Raw genomic sequence first — 20,842 nt, 5'->3', positions numbered from 1 at the left:
AACGGATAGTTAGAGGCAAAGAAAATATTAGTTATAGGAATACGAATACCACAAATCTGAATGAAAACATACCGCTGACTTATTTCAATATTTTCCACAAAAACAGAAATACCTAGAACCAAAAAAGTGCAGCTGTAAAAACAGAAGAAAATGGTTAGGTACATGGGAATATAGATATTCAATAAAGTAAATCTACATAACGATTTGGTTGCTTTTATATGTTGAATTGTTTGAAAATGCAAATGTAAAGTTGTATCTTATTTTTTGTTATTCCTTTTGGATAATATTTATAACAAAATTAAATCATAAATACACTTTCAAATTTAAAATTGAACTTACATGCAGTTGACATAAACAAACAAAAATTCTCAATCATAATTTAAACATATAGATAATTGGGTTATTCATCTAATAAGGCTTGGTTCCACATCTTCAAACCTCCCCAAAAGTGTAAACGCTAATGGATCTTTAGTTGGTGATGTGGTTGGGGCTTTCGACACCGACACCAGTAGTGTAACCCACTAGCCGTAAGCCTACTTGCATCCCTTCTATTGGGTTATTGGTACATGACATGGTAGAATATGCATGAATGATATATATAAAGAAATACACATGGAAAATAGCGCAAAGGAAGTACAATTAATAAATGTGTTGTTCTAGGACAGAAGCATACAACTAGTCATATTTGGCAAGAGATAAGGGTAACAACGAATCGTCAAATATTGCCTGATGAGTTAAGGGTAATAAATATTGTTATTTTTCTTGGAATTGTTTGAAAATGATAGAGTAAAGTTGTATCTAATTTATTGTTATTCGTTTTGGATAAATTTGTTCATTAATTTAAAGTTAAAATACATTGCCAAATAAATAAAATACATTGCCAAATAAATAAAACAATATAATTTAAAATATTGGACTTACATGCATTGGTGGAGGTTGATGTATATTGCGATCATGACAGAGATTAAATCCCCTCTCTTCTTGCATTATTACAAGTGGACATCTTGTTATTTGGGTTTTCTTGATCTCCATCAAATTCTCTGCTACGTTTTGGAGCAAGGTGATTTACTTCACTTATGGTAGAGGTATTGTTTTGAAGAAACGAAAAAACAGATTGACGACTCTGGTCCCATGTCTTGACATATATAATTTCTTTTTTCATGGAGTAAGAAGTAAAATCAACACGGTCATTTTCAAGATCAGCGGTGGTAGGATTGAATGGAACACAACCAAACTGGCATAGTACTCGAAGTGGCACATACGGAGTGGAACCATGAAGGCCAACAAGTACAATACTTTGTCGACCTGGAATATGTAGATAAATATCTCTATGACACAAGAGCCAATCACATTTCCACTTGATGTCCTCCGTCTTCAAAGAATTTAAGCTGCTGTACCATGCGTTAGCATCCTTAGGAATTGTACAAGGACGCTTGCTAATGCTTGTTTTGACAAGATTATATCTGCTATCTCCAACACTTTTCATTTTCACCAAGGAATTTGATAAGTGCTCATATGCCCAAACTTGAAGAAGTGGAATGCATCCTGAAAGCTTGGTATGTCTATTTATGACACAATTGGTCAAACCTATAAGAAGTTCTGCTAATATCATTGGTACGATAGTAACGCTCCTAGCTCTAACTTCTTGAATAATTTTGCATAAAGAGGCATCAATTTTCTTTTGTGTTATTAGGAAGAAGAACATGTCCCACAATTGCTAAGTCTATTGAATTTGCACGCCCTAATGAATTTTTTTTATCGTTTGGATCACCAACATTCAAGTGTCTAGCGATAAGAAAATCAAGAGAGCAAGTTTTCACTTGTCCATTTGTGTCTTTTTCAAGAGCTTTTTTTGTAGATAATGCCAGAAATCGACAAGTTCCTTTATATAGCTATCTTTTAGGTGGGGAAAAGCAGGGCTTCCTTCAAGAGACATGCCAAGAAGATGAGAACATTCTTCTAGTGTAGGACAAAGTTGATGAGGGCCAAATTTGAAAACCATGTCATTTGGCTCCCAACATCTAACAAGTGCTTCTATGAAAGCCCAATTGATTTCGAGTTTAGCTAAAGTTAGTGTGTTTCCCATACCACTATTTTGCCTCCAATTGATCCAATCACCACTATTCCAATCATTGTTAATGATTTCCAATAGGCTTTTATTAGGCACTTTGGTATTCATTATCAAGTTCTCCAATCCCTCCTATAGAAATAAAATAGTTCAATTAGAATACGAGAAAAATTTATTTGTCTATGTAGATTATACTGAATGCATCTAGTAAGGCTTGGTTCCACATCTTCAAACCTCCCCGTAAGTGTAAACGCTAATGGATCTCTAGTTGGTGATGTGGTTGGGGCTTTCGACACCGACAGTAGTGGTGTAACCCACTAGCCGTAAGTCTACTTACATCCCTTATATTGGGTTATTGGGACATGACATGGTAGAACATGCAAAAAAAACAATATTGATCAAGCAAAAGATGTTTCTTTGAACTAATCATCTACTTTAAGTTAAAAACTAAGCATATGATTAAAAAAGGTGGAAAAGAGTTCTATTAGCCTCAGCTCCCAGTCTTAAAAAAAGTGCAATACCCAACAATTATGAGGGTAGATGTCTTATAAGATTATGAGTGTCATAACTGTAATTCTGTTTGTGTGAAGCTACCATAATCAAGTAAGTAAGTCCCAGCAGACCATATTTTTAACTTGAAGCAGTGCTATGAGTGTACCCGTAAATCCTAATGACACGGTTGCTATTGATCAATGAACCCTCTGATATTCTCTTTTCAGATTTCACATATTCTCGATAGCATATTCTAAGGAGAATGAGAACATAAAAAAGATGAATCCCAAGAGAAGCATGCTTGAGTAGAACATAAAACGTGATAGCTTATATAAAAGAGAATTTGATTTTAAAAAGGATGGTGCTCGAAGTGTTAATGTACTTGGGTCGAAAATTAGATGGGCATAAATCATAGATGAACTTCAACAGATTCTCACTAAATAAAGTACAGAAATAACTTTAATCTTAAAAAAGAAATCAAAGAACGAAATAAAAAGAAATCGAAAGTAAAGCTCCTGGATATGTCTAAAAAAAGACTTACCTTTGTAGAAAGTTGTTAAAAGTTCAAAGACTCCAAAACGAGCACCGACACCAGAAATCCTTCCAAATGTTGACGACATAAAACCACTATATAATCCTACAAAAATAATAATGAGTGAAAATTTTAGAACACAAAATCACTAAACTATCCAACGGTTTATACTTAGGATGTTGTTGCAGTTAAAATCCAATAAATTGTTTTCCTAAGACCCTTGTCTTAACACAAATGACAACACCACCAAAGAACAAAATTTAAAGGGCATGGCTACCTAAGATTTTTTCCCCATATTTGCAGAATCATACCAACCTTTTCCAAATTCCAATTCTTTAAATTTATTGCACAATCTAATTTCCTAGCCACCACGTCAAGCAGAGTCTAATGTGCCTCATGATCAAGCACATCATAATAGTCGGTTATTCCTTTATAATCATAGGCTCATAGCTAACTAGCGTGGTTTTTCCATCAAACGCTTACCCTCTAGCTGTTATCTTTCATGAAACTCCATTTGAATCTAGATTAAATTGTTTGGGCAAGTCACATGAGTTCACAACAACAGTCTCGGAGGGACCCTGCCCGTGTCATTCTTGATCAGTCAATCCTCTTTAACATATCTTGATGTGTCGAACAATAAGTTCCTATAGCATGCTCGGCCTAACCTTTGTTACCTTTCCTGGCAATCCATGTTCAGTGAACGACTCTTCCCCTGTTGTGAAAAATATCTCTCGATCTCCAGTTGATCGAGCCTATATCTGGGGCATTGCATTTGGTGCAACATTCACTTTCGTTTTTTACTCTTTGGTATCCTCAAGTGGAGAATAGTACTAAAAGAAGCTAAAGCTCTTGCTCTATGCAAGTCTAAACCTGCAACCACAGTTGAATTATCTTCCAAAGATGATGAAATGCTGATTAAGAAGCCAAAGGAGCCACCGAGCATCAATATTGCAACATTTGAGCACTCTCGCGCACGTTTGTGCAGCAATGGCTGTGTGTTTGTGGCAATTGAAAATTTCAGCAAGACTCACATTATTGGCGAAGGTGGATTCGGCACTTTCTACAAAGGGTTGTTGCACGAGGGCCGGATGATTCTTTGTAAAACGACTTAACGTGGGGCACTTCTAGGGGACCGGATTTTTGGCGAAATGGAGACTATTGGAAAGGTCAAGCATTTGAACCTTGTTCAATTGCTTGGTTATTGTGTCTATGGGGATGAGAGATTTTTGCATATCGAATACAAGGAGAATGGGAGCCTTGACATGTGGTTGAGGAGCCGGGCAGATGCAGTTGAAGCTCTAGACGGCCGATCCGGCTTCAAGATATGTCTAGGATCAGCTCGGGGGCATGCTTTTCTGCATCATGGATTTGTACCACACATCATTCACAGGGGACATCAAGTGTAACAATATCTTGTTGGATGGCAGCTTCAAAGCCCAAGTGTCCGACTTTGGCCTTGCACGCATTATCGGTGCATGTGAGAGTCACGTTAACATTTTTCTTTGGAACTTTCGGGTATATACCTCCGAATACTGGACGGACTATGATTGCCAAGGGTGATGTTTAAAGCTTTGGTATAAATAGGACTGAACCAAAACAAAATAAGCAACACAAAGACAATAATAACAATTTCCACGGTTATATAAGACAGATGTGCTCCCATGAGAGAATTCACTGAAAGTTATATAACAGTGCATGAGAGAATTCATTGAAAGTAGCCTCTCTCGAGCAAAGGAAATTAAATCCTGCTTTCAGACAGGGAGATATTCAGGTACAGTGCTTGATACCCCATCAACTTTGAGAAGAGGTTAAGAGCTACTTTACTGATATATTATGCTTGATGTAGGTTTCTTTTCTCGAGGAGATAATTACAGGGATGAAGGTCAAAACAAATATGAGCGTGTCTTGATCTTTTTTAATCAGTTAGAGTAGGGCACCCTCGAACGCCAACTAAGCCATGTCATATGACTTTTCTTGTTTTCATTGAGCTTACTTGTCATACATTTTCATGGCCTCCCCTTGATGAAACCACATGCAAATTAAATATAACGCAACAAGTGTATATATCAGAGTGTTTTTCTTTTAAGTTTTTACAAAGTACACGTCAAATGGTTGCAAATCGTCAAATGTTCTGTACGGGTCTAAGTGGAGAACCACTCATCCATTCAAGCAATGGAGTTAATAAACATATCAGATGGCATGATTTGGTTGTGTATTGTGGGTGCCCTGTTGAAGTAAATAATATGTTTATCTTGTTCGAATTGAATATACAAGTGAAGAACTAACTAAATGTAATTGCAGGGGAGTTCCACATCAAAGTGGGACGATGTTGTTTTCATCCCTCCTGGTTTTGATGTTTCGGCTGATCTAGCCCAGCAGGAGAAGCTTACTGCTAATGGATAGGCATTGACATTCTTGTACTAATCTACCAGAGTATTGTAGGCATTGGTGAACTCTCCCTCCTCGGTCAAGCTTTCGGTTATCATGAAGCGGACATTTGTTTTTTATTTTCCTCATACCGGTGAAACAGAATGATAATCAGTGTAGTAAAGAGTGGATTTTTTTATACTAGCTATGTCTTATATATCTAATCGTCCGGATGTTTTGTGTTATTTTGCTTTTCAAGAGTAGCATGCAATTTTATATTTAGGAAGGCATCACAATGATTCGTGAAAGATTAATTAAACAAATGGTTGAATTCTAAAAAACGAAAGAATGTAGTTATAAGTTGAGCATTTATGTGCGACTGGATTCAAAAGCTCTCCACTAGTCCACTAGAGTTTGCGAGATAATTGTTTTGCCACCTCCGGTCTCAATTTGTTTAGGTTTAGGGATAATTGATTTTCGACCTTGATTCAAGAAAAACTGCTCCAATTCTTTTTATAGAAAATCAACTCATCTTAAGTCACTTTTTGTGTACTAGTCATCCTTAAAAGTTAAAAACAAACCGACAAATCAAGTTAAACTAGTTTTTCGACTTTGAAGTAAATCATCTGCAAGATCTCCGACCATGTATTTATATTATAAGACAGTAGCAGAAAGTTTGACACGTCTTCCAAAGATAGAAGAATGAAGAAAAGCATTGCATAATCTCAAATTACATGAAGCCAGATATTATGAAAAAGGACACCCCATTTGTAAGCAAATAAGTGTTTCAGATAGCCCAGGAGAAAAATATGTCAAGCATTATGATACAGAAAATAAGAGAAAGTATACAACACGAAATCATTAAGCACAAGAAAAGTTTTTTTGAGTAAGAAAAATATACCGCGATCGGACATGTCACAATGCGACTTTGTAATCAATCACCTCGCCAAGCTCTTCTTCGGAAACCCATACACTATATATTTTTCGCCCCAAGTTTGGCTTCAACAAATTTTCGGGAACTTTTGTAGCAAGATACTGAGAATACCGGACTTCGGACAAGAGTTTTGAGAGTGTCGAGTGGATGAGTGAGAGCAGAGCCAAGTGCAATGTAACCTGCGGCAGCGATGGCATGGGTTGCGAACTATGTTAAAATCAACATGATGATACTTACGTAGGTTTGTCTTTCGAAGTTTACGCCTCTCACTTTCACTGGATGGTTGGTTTAAAAAGTTTTATTTGGAGAAGATAGAGGAGAGATTGGAGGTGAAGATAGAGGAAGATGAGAAAAGAGGGGGGTGTTATTTGGGGAAGATAGAGGAGAGATTGCTGGCGAAGATAGAGGAAGATGAGAAAATAGGTGTAATGGTCGAGACAAAAATGAAGTGTTATTTGGGGGTACGGTCAGACACAGGAGAGAGTGACACGTAGCAAGTTGTTTTTTGGGTGATTTTAGAAAAGCGACCTCAAGAATTCGCTACGCTCACGGATTAAGAAAAAGTAGGAGATAAAATAGAAAACAAATATTTATCTTTATATTTAGATATATATTATAGTTATACCCTTATAGAGACTCCAATTTTTCCTAAATTCTATTACTAAATATAAAAAAGTATGATATAAATAAGGAAACAATCCCATCTAGAGTTTCACAGACTCTTCAACTTTTCCTAAACTAATTACGAAAAAACAATCCCATCTAAAGTTTTACAAAATCTCCAACTTTTCCTAAACAATATAGCTAATTACGAAAAAAAAAAAGGAGAGAAAAAATTAAATTGCTAAAAACAATAATTTCCACGAAAATGATTTTCCTAAAACCCTTTTCGATTTTATGCCATGTGATTTAGACATTTATTCAGGTTAAAGATTCAAAAATCACAATTACGACATATTTCAATTCCTTAGATATATATTATAGTTATACCCTCACCAATCTATTTTTTTGAACACTCGCAGGCACTCCAGTTTTTCTAAACTCTATTATTTCTTATAAAAAAGTATAATATAAATAAGAAAACAATCGCATCTAAAGTTTTAGAGAGTCTCTAGCTTTTCATAAACACTATAACTAATTACAAAAAAATAATCTCATCTAGAGTTTCACAGAGTCTCCAACTTTTCCTAAATAATATAGCTAATTACGGAAAAAAAAAAAATATGAGACAAAAAACTAAATTGCTAAAAACAATAGTTTCCACCGAAAACGATTTTCCTAAACCCCTTTCGATTTGATGCGCCATCCATAATGGGATTTAAACATTTATTCATAGTTAAGGATTCGAAAAATCACAATTCTGGCCACAATAATTACGACATATTCCAATTAAATTTATAAATTTATAAATTTTCAACACTATATAAATTTTCATATATATATAATTCGGCGGAATAACGAGATTCAGTTAAAGTGGATGTTGGGCTTAAATAAATTATATACCAAACCAAAACAAATTACATGTGGAAAATTAAATTATACAGAAAATAACATCACAAAATATATAATAGAAAATGAAGAAAAAAAATAATGGCAAAGCAATAATGACAAATATTTTAAAACATATATAATATTGAATGAAACTAATGTCAAAGAACAATTAATGGGGAATCGAAAATTGGATGCAAATGCATCGAACTAACCTCAAATAATATTTAACGGGAAATCAGAAACTGGATGCAAATGCAAGCATTAAACTAATCTTAAAAAATAATTAATAGAAAATCGGAATATGGATACAACTGCATTAAACTAACCTCAAAGAATAATTAACGGGAAATCAAAACTTGAATGCAAATACATCAAACTAATATAAAAAAATAATTGTCAGGAAATCGGAAACTGGATGCAAATGCATTGAACTAACCCTCAAAGATTAAATTAATGGAAAATCGAAAACTGGATGCAACTACATTGAACTAATCTCAAAGAAAAATTAATTATAAATTGGAAACATGATGCAAATGCGTGGAACTAATCTTAAAGAATAATTAACCGGAAATCGAAAACCGGATGCAACTGCACTAAACTAATCTTAAAAAATAAACGGGATGCAAATACATTGAACTAACCCCAAGAAATAATTAACGTAAAATTGGAAACTGAATGCAAATTCATTGAATTAACCTCAAACAATAATTAACGGAAAATCAAAAACTAGATGCAAATGCAACCTTATCAAATAATAAATAAGAAATCAGAAACTGTATGCAAATGCATTAAACTAATCTCACTGAATAATTAATGGGAAATCAGAAACTGGATGCAAATGCATTGAGCTGGCCTCAAAGAACAATTAACAGGGAATTGAAAATTGGATACAAATGTATTGAACTAACTGCAAAGAATAATTAATGAGAAATCAGAAACTAGATGCAACCGCATTGAACTAACCTAAAAAAAAATGGGAATCGGAAATTGGATTCAACTGCATTGAACTAACCTCAAAATATAAATAATGAAAATCGAACTGGATGCAAATGCATTGAAGTAATCTCAAAACATAGTTGAATTATATGTTGTGAGAATGTCTCGATAAGTATAGTTTTGCATTTAAAATTGTGTTTATCTTATCTCTTTCCGTATGATTGGTAACTCCTTGTTATTAAAGTAGCTTCAATATATATGAACTTCGCTTTATTAGGCAATCTCACAAAACTTCAATCAAACTTCTATTATTAAACAACAAAATAAAATTGAAGGGTTTTATCAAATGTGAATTCTTTTTTTAAATGGAAAGTGAGGTTTTTACATTATAAGAAATTTGGATGAGTGATCAATATAATATTAATATATAATAGTTATGCATATTTAATATAACAATACCCATTCGTAGATAATCTTTGCAGATTCCACATAATGAGTCATGCATAATTTAAAGAATAATTAATGGGAAATCGAGAACTGGATAATCTTTGATGATCCAACATAGTAAATCAAATATAATTTATTTTTTATGTCATGTTTGCAAGGACACTACAGATGGATCAGTAGAAGTTGGTATTACACACCACAATGGATAATTAAAAAGAAATCGAAAACTGGATTCAAATACATAACTAAGCTCAAAGAGTAATTAACGGGAAATCGAAAACTTTATGCAAATACAATAAACTAAACTAAACTCAAAAAGTAATTAACTAGGAATCGGAAACTGGATGCAATTGCATTAAACTAACGACAGAGAATAACTAACGGAAAATTATAAATTGGATGCAAATCCTTGAAAAATATTTAATGGGAAATCGTAAATGGTATGCAAATACATCAAACAAACCTCAAATAATAATTAATGGGAAACCAGAAACTGGATGCAAATGCATTGAACTAAACTCAAAAAATAATTAAAAGAAAATAAAAAATCGAATGCAACTGCATTAAACTAACCTCAGAAAATAATTGGTGGGAAATCAGAAACTAAATGCAAATATGCATTGAAATAACCTCAAAGAATAGTTAATGGGAAATCAGAAACCGGATGTAATTGTATCGAACTAACCTCAGCTCAATGCATAAATAATAAATTGGATACAAATGCATTGAACTAACCTCAAGAAATAATTAACGGAAAATCAGAAACTGGATGCAAATTCATTGAACTAACCTCAAACAATAATTAACTGGAAATCGGGAACTAGATGCAAATGCAATCTTACCAAATAATAAACGAGAAATTGGAAACTTGATGCAAATGCATTAAACTAATCTCACAGAATAATTAATCGGAAATCATAAACTGGATGCAAATGCATTAAACTGACCTCAAAGAACAATTAACATGAAATTAAAAATTGGATACAAATGTATTGAACTAACCGCAAATAATAATTAACGAGAAATCGGAAACTGGATGCAACTGCATTGAACTAACCTCAAAAAATAAATAACGGGAATAGAAAATTGGATGCAATTACATTCAACTAACCTCAAAATATAAATAACGGAAAATTAAACCTGGATCTTGGATGTATTGAACTAATCTCAAAAAGTAATTAACGGAGATTGGAACTTGGATGCAAATGCATTGAACTAATCTCAAAGACTAATTAATGAAACATCAAAACTGGATGCAACTATATTGAATTAACCTTAATGAATAACTAACGGAAATTATAAAATGGATGCAATTGCCTTCGAACTAATCTCAAATAATAATTAACGAAATCCCGGAAACTTAATGCAACTACATTGAACTAACCTCAAAAGAATAATTAATAAGAAATTGGAACCGAATGTAATGTACTACATTGAACTAACATCAAAAGAATAATTAATGGAAAATCGGAAACTTGATGCAAATGCATTGAACTAATAACCCTAAAAAACATGTTTGTATTATATGTAGGGGAATAAATGTCTCGACAAATATAGTTTTGCATTTTAAGTAATGTTTATCATAATTGTTTTATTATGATTAAGAATGTCATGCTATTCAAGTAGCTTCAATATTATCTTTCGTCACATTAGGGCATTCTCACAAAACTTCAATCAAACTTCTATTATTAAACCTAACAAAAAAAAGTTGATGTTTCCTTTTTATAGAAAGTGGTGCAAGAAATTTGAATGGTGATTAATATAATTTTCATATCTCAAGCTATACGATAGTTCTTAATATTTTTATAATAATTTAATATAACGACACCCGTTCGTAGGACGGGTTCGAAAGCTAGTAAAGACTAAAGGTGAGTTCTTTTGTTGTTAAATTTTTATTCTATCTTATTTTTTAGGTAGAAATTTGAGAAATGCGCCAATATTTGTTTCATATAAGAACGAGTTAATAACAAAGTTTAATTCTTTAGACATCTAAACTAAGTGGAAGAATTCGTATTGCAGTTAATTTAACATGTCTATGTAGTTGATACTTAATAGCGCAGAGAGAATGGTTGTTTGATTTTTTATTCTACTGCAGGTGCTCCGTCCAAGTTAGTCGTGCTATCTAATTATAATAATTTATTTATATAGAAGATGGAGAAGAGCATGAAGGTTGCGTGTTTGAAGAATCGATTAGAAGTAGTACCAGATCATGTATTGGAGTTGGTGATTGAGCGCTTGTGTTTACCAGATTTGTATCGCTTTGGTGTGGTCTCCAAGCACTGCAAATCTGTCTGTGATCCTCTGCAGTTTAGTGATCACCTCCCCTGGCTCATAGTTCCATTCATCAATAATATCAACAACAGCACCCCTACTTCTTCCATGGCCTTCGACGACACCAAAGACGTTGGGTTCTTCAGTCTTCGTGATGGCAAGGTTTACAAGGCAGAGTTGCCAGAACTGTCCAACAGACGTATCTGTGGATCTTTCCCGGGAGGTTGGTTGATGACTGTGCACGAAAATTCCCAAGTTCAATTATTTAACCCTCTCAGATCATCATCACGGATTATCCACCTGCCACCTCTCACAAACTTTCCTGGTGTCGTTGACACGATTGAGCGCAACGAAGATGGAGTCTCCTCGCGATTCTACATGGTCTCCGTTTGTTCTCGGGATGTTCTGAGATCGTCCAAGTTTATGAGAGACACATATATAATTAAAGTTGCTATGTCATCATCCTTGGTTAGTGAAGGTACAATAATCATGGCTATACAAGCTACCAACCAGACGTTGGCCTTTTATAGAATTGGTGGAGATCAACGAGTATGGACTCCAATTGCCCGAGCTGTCGGGCATGGGATGCTCCATGATCTCACTTATTACAATGGAAAGTTCTACGCCGTGCATAACGGTGGGTGTGTGTTCATCGTCAATGGTCTAGAAGAGACGCGGGATACCTCGACATCTCTTGAAAAAATTATACATTGCCCTCCTGGAGACATCGCTACCCAACATTACGTAGTGGAATCTTCCGACGACCTATTGGTTGTCCGTAGGTATGTTGCACATCCGCACAATGATAAATTCAACGCCGACGAGGACCCACTTCACCGGTTTCCTCATAAAACTGCTGGATTCAAAGTCTTCAAGTTGGAATTTGGGGCACCTTGCAAGTGGGTGACAGTCGAAAATCTTGGCAACCGCTCTCTGTTCTTGGGATACAACAGTTCTTTTTCTGTTCTGTCCTCCAAATTTTCCGGCTGCAAGCCCAACTGTATCTACTTCACGGATAACATCATTCTTCATTTTTACAGAGGTAAGTTTGGTGGTCAAGACTTTGGCATCTTCAGTCTTGAAGATGGTAGTATAGAGAAATTTCTCTATCCAGATGATAATCTGTTGATTTTGCCATCCCCAATCTGGTTCGCTCCAAATCTGTTGTTTTAATTTGTCTTTATATTTATTGTTGAACGAGTCGGATTCCTTTTGTTCATGTATTAGGGAGGGCCTCCCCTTATGTTGTGAGGCCAGTGCTTCTATGAATAACGTTGATGTTTTTTTTTTCTCAGTAAGAAAAAATTTGTATTGATAAAGGTGGTTGTGTGGGGGGCGTGGATTTTTTATTTACAGTCGAACTCATAATTAACATGTATAAGAACTTAACAAAACCTATAATAAACATGTTATCGAACCTCCCATTTGGTTATCCATGGGATTTTACAATAAAACAATATTTGATCATTGTTTTGCAAACCGACCGAAAGTACTTTGCGTTTAATTGATCTGCTTGAAATTGGCTCTCTCCAAACCTGGATTCAAAACCCATCAAATCTAAAAGATTTATGCATCTCTGTCATTTTTTTAAATACACCAAGGTACACTTGAAGTTCCAAAAGCATTAACATGAGATGTCGAAGTCCGACTCCACCCATACCTTCCTCCAATTTCTCTTAATAGCATTTTTTATCGCCTCTAAAATTGCTAAACATTCAAATATTTATGAAATTGCCCTCGATGACCAACAAAAGAAAAAAATGGTTAGGAACACACATTCATAATTTCTAAAGCACACACCATAGAAAATGAAGGGACGGGATTACCACAAAAGCCTAAAAAAAATTAACTTTTAAAATATCACCCTCGGTGGGTACCATTTGCAATGGAGATTAATCCTAGGTGCCCTCCAAAAAGCTTGTTTTGCAAACCCAATTCTTCAAGATCTGAGACTTCAACCTTTACCCATCTTTTCTATAAATTTGTATGAAAAAATAAGAAGAGAATTGGATATTAGTCATCAATTATGCTTTTCTTTGACATAGATTTTCGGTTTTTCCCCTTCAAAGATGCATTCGCATTTTACTTTTGGTTGATGACCATGTTATATTATACATTTTTATATTTTGGTAATAGCTTAACGAGAGAACCGCATTCTTCTATGTAGCCTAAGTGCCTGAAAAAATTTGTAAAATTGTCGTTACATCCAAACTGAAATCCAGCCCGTTTTCCATATAGCTTTTTTGCCTAGTTTTACAATCCCACAAAATATGTTGGAGTTTATTATGCATTTTTCCCATGTAGCATCTAGAAACTAGTTTAACACCTCTTTTTGGAGAGACTCATAATAAATAATTTTCTATGCATTCTTAAATTTGCATAGAGATCTTTACTTTGCATTTTCATGTTAGTGGACAAATGTTTGCACCACCAAGACTTAGGTCTTAGACTTCTAATTGTCTCAAATCTGATTGAACCGAGAAAATTGACCTTGTTGGTCGGGGCTTCCAAATCGCATGGTCAATTCATTGTTGGCGATTGATTTAATTTAAACCGTTTACTCAATCATAAGAATGACTTGAAGAGTTCTCGAGGGATAGACCATGCACCATTAGAGATAATACTACTAACCTTAGCTTTACATGGAATGAGAACCTTGTTGTAATTTAGCCTCTGTTGAATTGATTGCTACCCCAATGAAGTGATCTCTCCATAGATCTACCTTCTCACCGAGCCCAAAATCCACTCGGAGCCCTAGAAGAAACTTGGTGCAAAGCCCACTTAATTCCTAGCCATATAGTAGACTTTGCATAATAGTTTATCAACTTCCGCCTCTAGTAAAGAACTTCTTTCTCATGAAAACAACATAATCATCATCATTAAACCTTATATGCCAAGCTAATTTCATTAACAAAGCCATTTTAACTCCTTCAATCTTCGAAGGAAGACCACCCTCTTTAATTGGGTTTGCAAACTTTTTCCCCAAGGTTTGTCACTAGTTTTCATTATGGATTGCCCAAAGAAAATTTCCTTTAAAATTCTTCGACTTCTTTTATGATGCTTACAGGGGTTAGTGTATATTCCCATGTTGTACACCGGAATACTAGAAGTTGGACCGACTTTTATGAGAACACTCCTCCCTTTGAAAGGATAGTAATTTTCCTCTCCAAGTTAGTAATCCTCTTTTTATCTTGTCTATCAAGGAGCTAACACAACTCTAGTAACCTTACCTTTGATCAGCGGCATTTTTTGGATATTTCATTTCTAGGGTAGAGCTCCCACTTGAATATTCAAGAGTTGTTGCAAGTGATGTCTTCTTTTCCATATTCATACCCCCAACAAACATCCTACTCTTATTCTTGTTCATAATCAATTGGATGAAACTTGATATCTCTCCATAAGATCAGCTATGTTAGACACACTTATAGCATCCCTTTGCTAAAATAATAACATGGAGCATACAAAAGGTGAGTAGGGCTAGCAGTCCCTTTAACCAGCTTAAAGAGGTTTAGATAAACTATTTGAAGCCCCTCGATGAGTTGAGACCCCGTTCAAAGAGTCCTCGCTAGTGCAAACAATATGAGGGAAAAAGAGGATCCAAGATAAAACCTCTTTTTGTTTATTTATGAACCCAATGGGACCTCCATTCAACAAAATAGACAACCTAGTTTGTGCTAAGGAGAGAGGATTAGCCTATTCCATTTTTCTGAAAAACCAAATCTTTTCAAAACCTCAAACAAGAAATCCTAACTCATTATGTCATATGCCCGAAGTTATGTCCACCTTTGATATTTATATACTCCCACCATATCTCTTCTTATCCAGTTCATTTATCATTTAGATGCAAAACCAATACTACTTTTGAGAGTTTACGCCTTTGACAAATCCACTTTGTTCTTTTCGAAATGGGTGAAATCGATGATAGTATTGAGCCTTTGTTGCATAATTTTGGAGAAGATCTCGTGATCGGGTTAAGTTAATATCATTACATATATTTGTGAATGATGCGATAACTTGAAGCATCTCCTATCTTTTGGAACTAAAGTAATGAAACTTCGCATTGCCACCATTTATTATGATACCTTCCACTGAAAAAGACAACCGCATTACAAACATCATCCGATCAAATCCAAAGAATGAACATAGAAGTGGCCATTGTATCCAGTTGATGCTATGGAAATTTAACTAGTAGCCTTCATGTTATTCACTGTTGTCCAAATTTCACACTCTGTAGGAATGGGAGACAACATCATATTTATTAAGAAATTTAGTTTTGTGTGGGATCAAATTCAATAGCTCTTCATCCATATTCACCTCCTTATAAAGAACTTGTCGGTATAATAATGGACAATGTAATGGGAGATATCACATTGACTATGTAGTAGGACATTATCTTCGGTTTGCAATTCCGATTATTAGAGACTTTATCGCCTTATTTAAGTTTTCATGAAAATAAGCCCGAATTCTTGTCGTTACCATTCAATATTTTTTGCTTTTCATCTTCCAAAAAGTCAATTTTCTTTAGGCGGTAATGAGCCTCTTCCTTCTCTTCCACCAAAGGTTTTGCATCGATCATTTTCCAGGATCATTGTCCATACCCTCCATCTTGTGCCAATGCAAAACTTGCTTGGGCTTTATTCACGGCTTGCTCAATGTTACCAAAAACATATATGTTTCAGGTTTTGAGTGACTCCTTTAACATTTGAAGCTTCTTATTCATACGGAAAATGGGGGAGCCCTCAACAAAAGACGAGAGGGGAACACTTCATGAAATCTTTGAACTCTTTATGACTAGTCCATGCTTGGTTGAATCTGAATGGTACATTGTGCGGTCTAGGAATGTGAGCCCTTTTCCTTTGATAATGGGGCATGGTGGAATTTCTCTAGAACCCACCTTTATACCTCCAACCACCAAATTTTTGAATCCACGCTTGATTATAGAATTTCCTCTATCAAGCCTAGCAAGAATCCGTGAAGAGCCGCTTTGAATTTATTACACCAAGTATACTTGAGACCCACATGATCACTAGGTGCAAATCGGTGTGGTTATTGTACCAATTTAAAAACTCGAGGAAAAGACCTAGTGATGGCGGACCCCTTTTCTCATCATTATGTAAGACAAAACATTGAAATCCCCTAACACTACTACCAAGGTAGATTAGGCATAAGATTTTCAAGCATTGTGATTTTTGTCTTCTCAAGACCATAAGACAAAGCCGCAAAAGAGTGTTTAACAATGAGATCTACTTGATGATGTAACATGTTAATGGGCATGGATAAGGCTAACATTCACTCCTCTCCTCCACAAAATCCAAATATTGCCTTTTCTATCACTTGTTTCATTGTGAAAAAATTGATAATCTAAATAAGAAAGTCCTAGAGACAACACCGAATAACGTTGATGTTTTACTGTCCTAATTGAAAGATTTTGTTTGAAATTTAAAAGTTTGTAATTTATTTTTATTTATAAAAAAACATTAGATAATTTCTGCTCATGTATGAGGGAGTATAGTACAAAATATCAGGATATGTGTATTTATCAATATTCAATTTTTGGATATGTATCGTGGATATATCCTTCTTTTTGGGAATATTTGACATTGTTTCACATGCAAATATCGTGAATATATCTAAAATATCGACAAATATCGTAGATATTGTAGATATTTATTGATATATCATGATATATTATTTATATTTATTTGAAATATAATGGTAAATATTAAATAAAATTGTTATATATACAAAATATTGTCAAATATCACCAAATACCCATAAATATCACAAATATCACAAATATCACAAATATTATCGAAATATAACTGATATTTGCAGTCGTATATATTTCTAAACATATCGTGATATTTAAATATTTTTTTGAAATATAAATAGATATCCCTAAATATCGGGATATATCGAGATATTTTGTACTATGTGAAGAAGGGCCTCCCTTCTGTACGGCCAGTGCTTCTGTTTCACTGTTCTTGTTAACTTACGGCTCCCCCCCAAAAAAAATGCACGAACATTAAAAGACTGAGTAAACAAGGGTGTTGGTGTGAGTGATATGATTCTGACAAGCTAACTATAGACTTTGAACCTAGAAAATTCTTATTCCTGTTCCTTCCAGTTAGACAGTTAGTTGGTTCTGCCCGCCTGTCATGGTTCTGTGCATTTCTTTTGATTTTTCAAAATTTTGACACCTTATGACTGTGGATCTTGTATTTTCTTGGCTCTCATTCGTCTCTGTAAATTGAAGTCCTGCTTGTCATGGTTCTGTGCATTCTTTTGATTTTTTCAAAATTTTGCCGCCTTGTGAAAGTGGATCTAGTATTTTCTTGGCTCTCTTTCTTCTCTAAATTTTGGCTATTGCGATACTCAGGCAAATGCATGGTTGTTTTATTACCGTACAGGCAGTTTTAGTAGACTTATTGTCTTGTTGCTAACTCTGTAAGTATGGGAGCGATTGAGCAGTATGTTATTTTTAATGTGTACAGGATTGTTTATTGATCTTCATTGAGGTTTTCTTGAAGAGGAATAGGTACTCATTCTCATTTTGAAGCAGGGAAAGAGAACAAGAGAAGACTTCAATCATAAGAGGCTGCACTAAATTATTGTTCATGTACGAACACAATGCATTAAAGTTTACAAGGTAGGCTGCTCAAATTTTGGGACAAGTGGGTGACAGTCGAAATTTTGGGACAAGCTCAAATTTTGGGACAAGTTTAAAGTTTACAAGGTACGAACACAACCAGAATGAAGTCAAGACCAAAGACTACTCTGTAAGAGGAGGATAAGTGCACTTGACGTAAACTACAATTATAATGTAATGATGGAGATGGAGTACTAGGGATCAGCAGAATTCTTAAACTATTAATATAGACAGAAGAGGAATGAAAAACCTGTTTTGATTAAGGTACGGGACATTAAGGATATGAGGATATCTAGTATATGCAATACCATCATCAAAAAAATTTAAATTTGATTACTGGATTTGTTAGTATTTGAATGAACCATGCAGACAACAAGGTTTTTGGCTGCTAATATAATTGGATTATGTCCTCGACTGCCAGCCAGCCACTAACTTCTTCACTTTTATCGCTTCAATACTAACAGCAAACACATAGAGATGATGTTAACAAGTTATAGTTTAAGCATTCCAACACACGGGCTTAGCAAACTCAGAAAATGCTTCCTTAACATTGACTGGTATAATAGGCGAGTAATCAATGATATACGTATAAACAGATCATATCTTGAACAAAAGTATTATAGATAAAGATATCTTACTTCTACCTTTCCCATGTAAAAAGAAGTTTCCTGAATAGTTCTTGAGTTATTTCCTACCTTAGGACCCCAAATAGCAGGTGCATGTCCATCCAAAAAGATGCCCACTCTTCCACTGCAAATACTTTAGATTGCATTTCCTTTAAGGTCTCGTCAGCGGCTCTTGGAGACTTATTGGTGGCTCAACCTCGTACATGAGGTGATATTATTGTGCATCCATCTCTATACCCTGAAGCCGTCAACCAGAATGAAGTCAAAACCAAATAAAAGGAGGATAAGTACACTTGAAGTATTTACTATGTTGGTCAAAACCATAGATCAAGACCCTAACCACTATTCACCTAAGTTAACAACTATGACCTACTTAATCCAAGGATCTCTAAATTTGTTTTTCATGCTCCGAAATCTGAACATCACTGCAATAAGAAAAGGTGTTTAAATATAAAGTGAAGTCAAATACACGATTATATTAGAAGAGAGAGAGAGAACACTTTTGAGTAATACAAATTTGTCTATTGTGATACCTATATTCCCCACATTAAGCATAGGCGGATTAGTTGGTATTCACATGAACCACGTAAAACACACAAGGTTTTGGCTGTTAACTTTGTTCTACTATGTCCTAAACATCAGACACTAACTTCTTCGCTTTCTTAGCTTCTATACTAACCACAAACACATACACCTACAGAAGACGTTAAAAACTTAATATTTCAGCATTCCAACAGACATCACCTAGCAAGCTCAGCAGATGCTTCATTAACATCGACTCTAGAAAACCATACTGGTGATTTAACAAGTATTCAATAACAGTAGTACAAATTGATCAGACCTTGAATCCAATGTAAAATATACCTTACTTTTACCTTTCCCAAGTATCATAAGTCTCGCGAGTAGTTCTCTAGCGACTTCCAACCTTAGGACCCCCAAAGAGCAGGGTGCATGTCGGGCCCCCCCCCCCTCAAAAAAAACAGGAAAAATGAACAGTGCGCAATTAGAATTCCACTCTTCAAAAGTCAATACTCTAGGTCCAATTCACTTTCATATCCCCTCAATGGTTCTTGGAGAGCCATTGGTAGCCCAGCCTCGTACAGGAGGTGTCGTCAACTAGAATGAAGTCAAGATCAAAGACTAATTGTCTAATTTATAAGAGCAGGATAAGTACACTTGATGTAAACTACAATTATCATTCTTATTTAGAGAGAAGAAGAATGAAAAACCTGCTTTGTTTACAGATGCAATTCCATCATTATAAAGTTCACAATTGGGATTTACTGAATATTAGGGATGGATAATAATAAAATAGCAAACAGAACATGACATGGTTGACAAAGGAACATCTTTCTCTGAAAAGCCAATTCATTGCCTTAATAGCTACTTAAACTTGGTGTTTGAATTTGCTGAGTGTCCTTCTAGCAGCAAACAAGAAACCTGAGTACCAGACAAGAAGTAAGCTGCGACTTCTCCAGCATTTACACAAGGCGGTGTTCCCTTACTTTCACCTTTCCACTTGGTGCCAATCCGTCCTAGTCAAATTTACTATGTTGTCTATTGCCTAGTTCATGAACTTAAGTATGTAAGGCCAGGTCAACTATTTTGGTATTTACTTATTAGCATTGTGTGCACAAAGACATAGTTACATTAGTTACATATAACACTTCAAGCGAGCAGAATTAAGAATTCAAAAATGGTTTTCCTAGTGAAATTAAAAGGGGGCATGTCTAATTTTTTTCAAAAATATTGAGATCAACGACAACTAATCTGGACAGTTGGAAATCAAAGTGTAATTAATACCTGCACCAACGTTTACTCGGAAAATAAAACTGACGAGTAAACGAAAAACGAACCAACATTCTTAGCTAACACAAGTACATTAATGCCAAGTGCTGCACAAGGGTATGGTGGGGAACGGAAAATCGGTTGCGCTTGGTGTGGAGGAACATTTGGTATTTTTTTTTTTTTTTTTAAATTTTTTTGAAGACTTTTTGTGTGAAAATGTTGAGGTGGATATCAAATGTGT

General features: G+C 34.8%; 1 long non-coding RNA gene across 1 annotated transcript in view; it reads right to left on the bottom strand.

Annotated features, from left to right (window-relative positions):
* LOC147513352 (uncharacterized) overlaps nucleotides 1–20,346 on the bottom strand; it is a 33,519-nt gene extending 13,173 nt beyond the window's left edge. The window contains exon 1 of the long non-coding RNA XR_015215416.1: nucleotides 18,883–20,346. This is a non-coding gene — a long non-coding RNA (uncharacterized LOC147513352). The remainder of the gene's footprint in view (nucleotides 1–18,882) is intronic.
* Nucleotides 20,347–20,842: the final 496 nt, after the last annotated feature.

The sequence above is a fragment of the Coptis chinensis genome, chromosome 3 (genome assembly GCF_015680905.1).
Source record: "Coptis chinensis isolate HL-2020 chromosome 3, ASM1568090v1, whole genome shotgun sequence".
NCBI classification, from domain to species: Eukaryota; Viridiplantae; Streptophyta; class Magnoliopsida; order Ranunculales; family Ranunculaceae; genus Coptis; species Coptis chinensis.
Note: the sequence above shows the minus strand (reverse complement) of the source record. Positions and strands in the feature narration are given on the sequence as shown.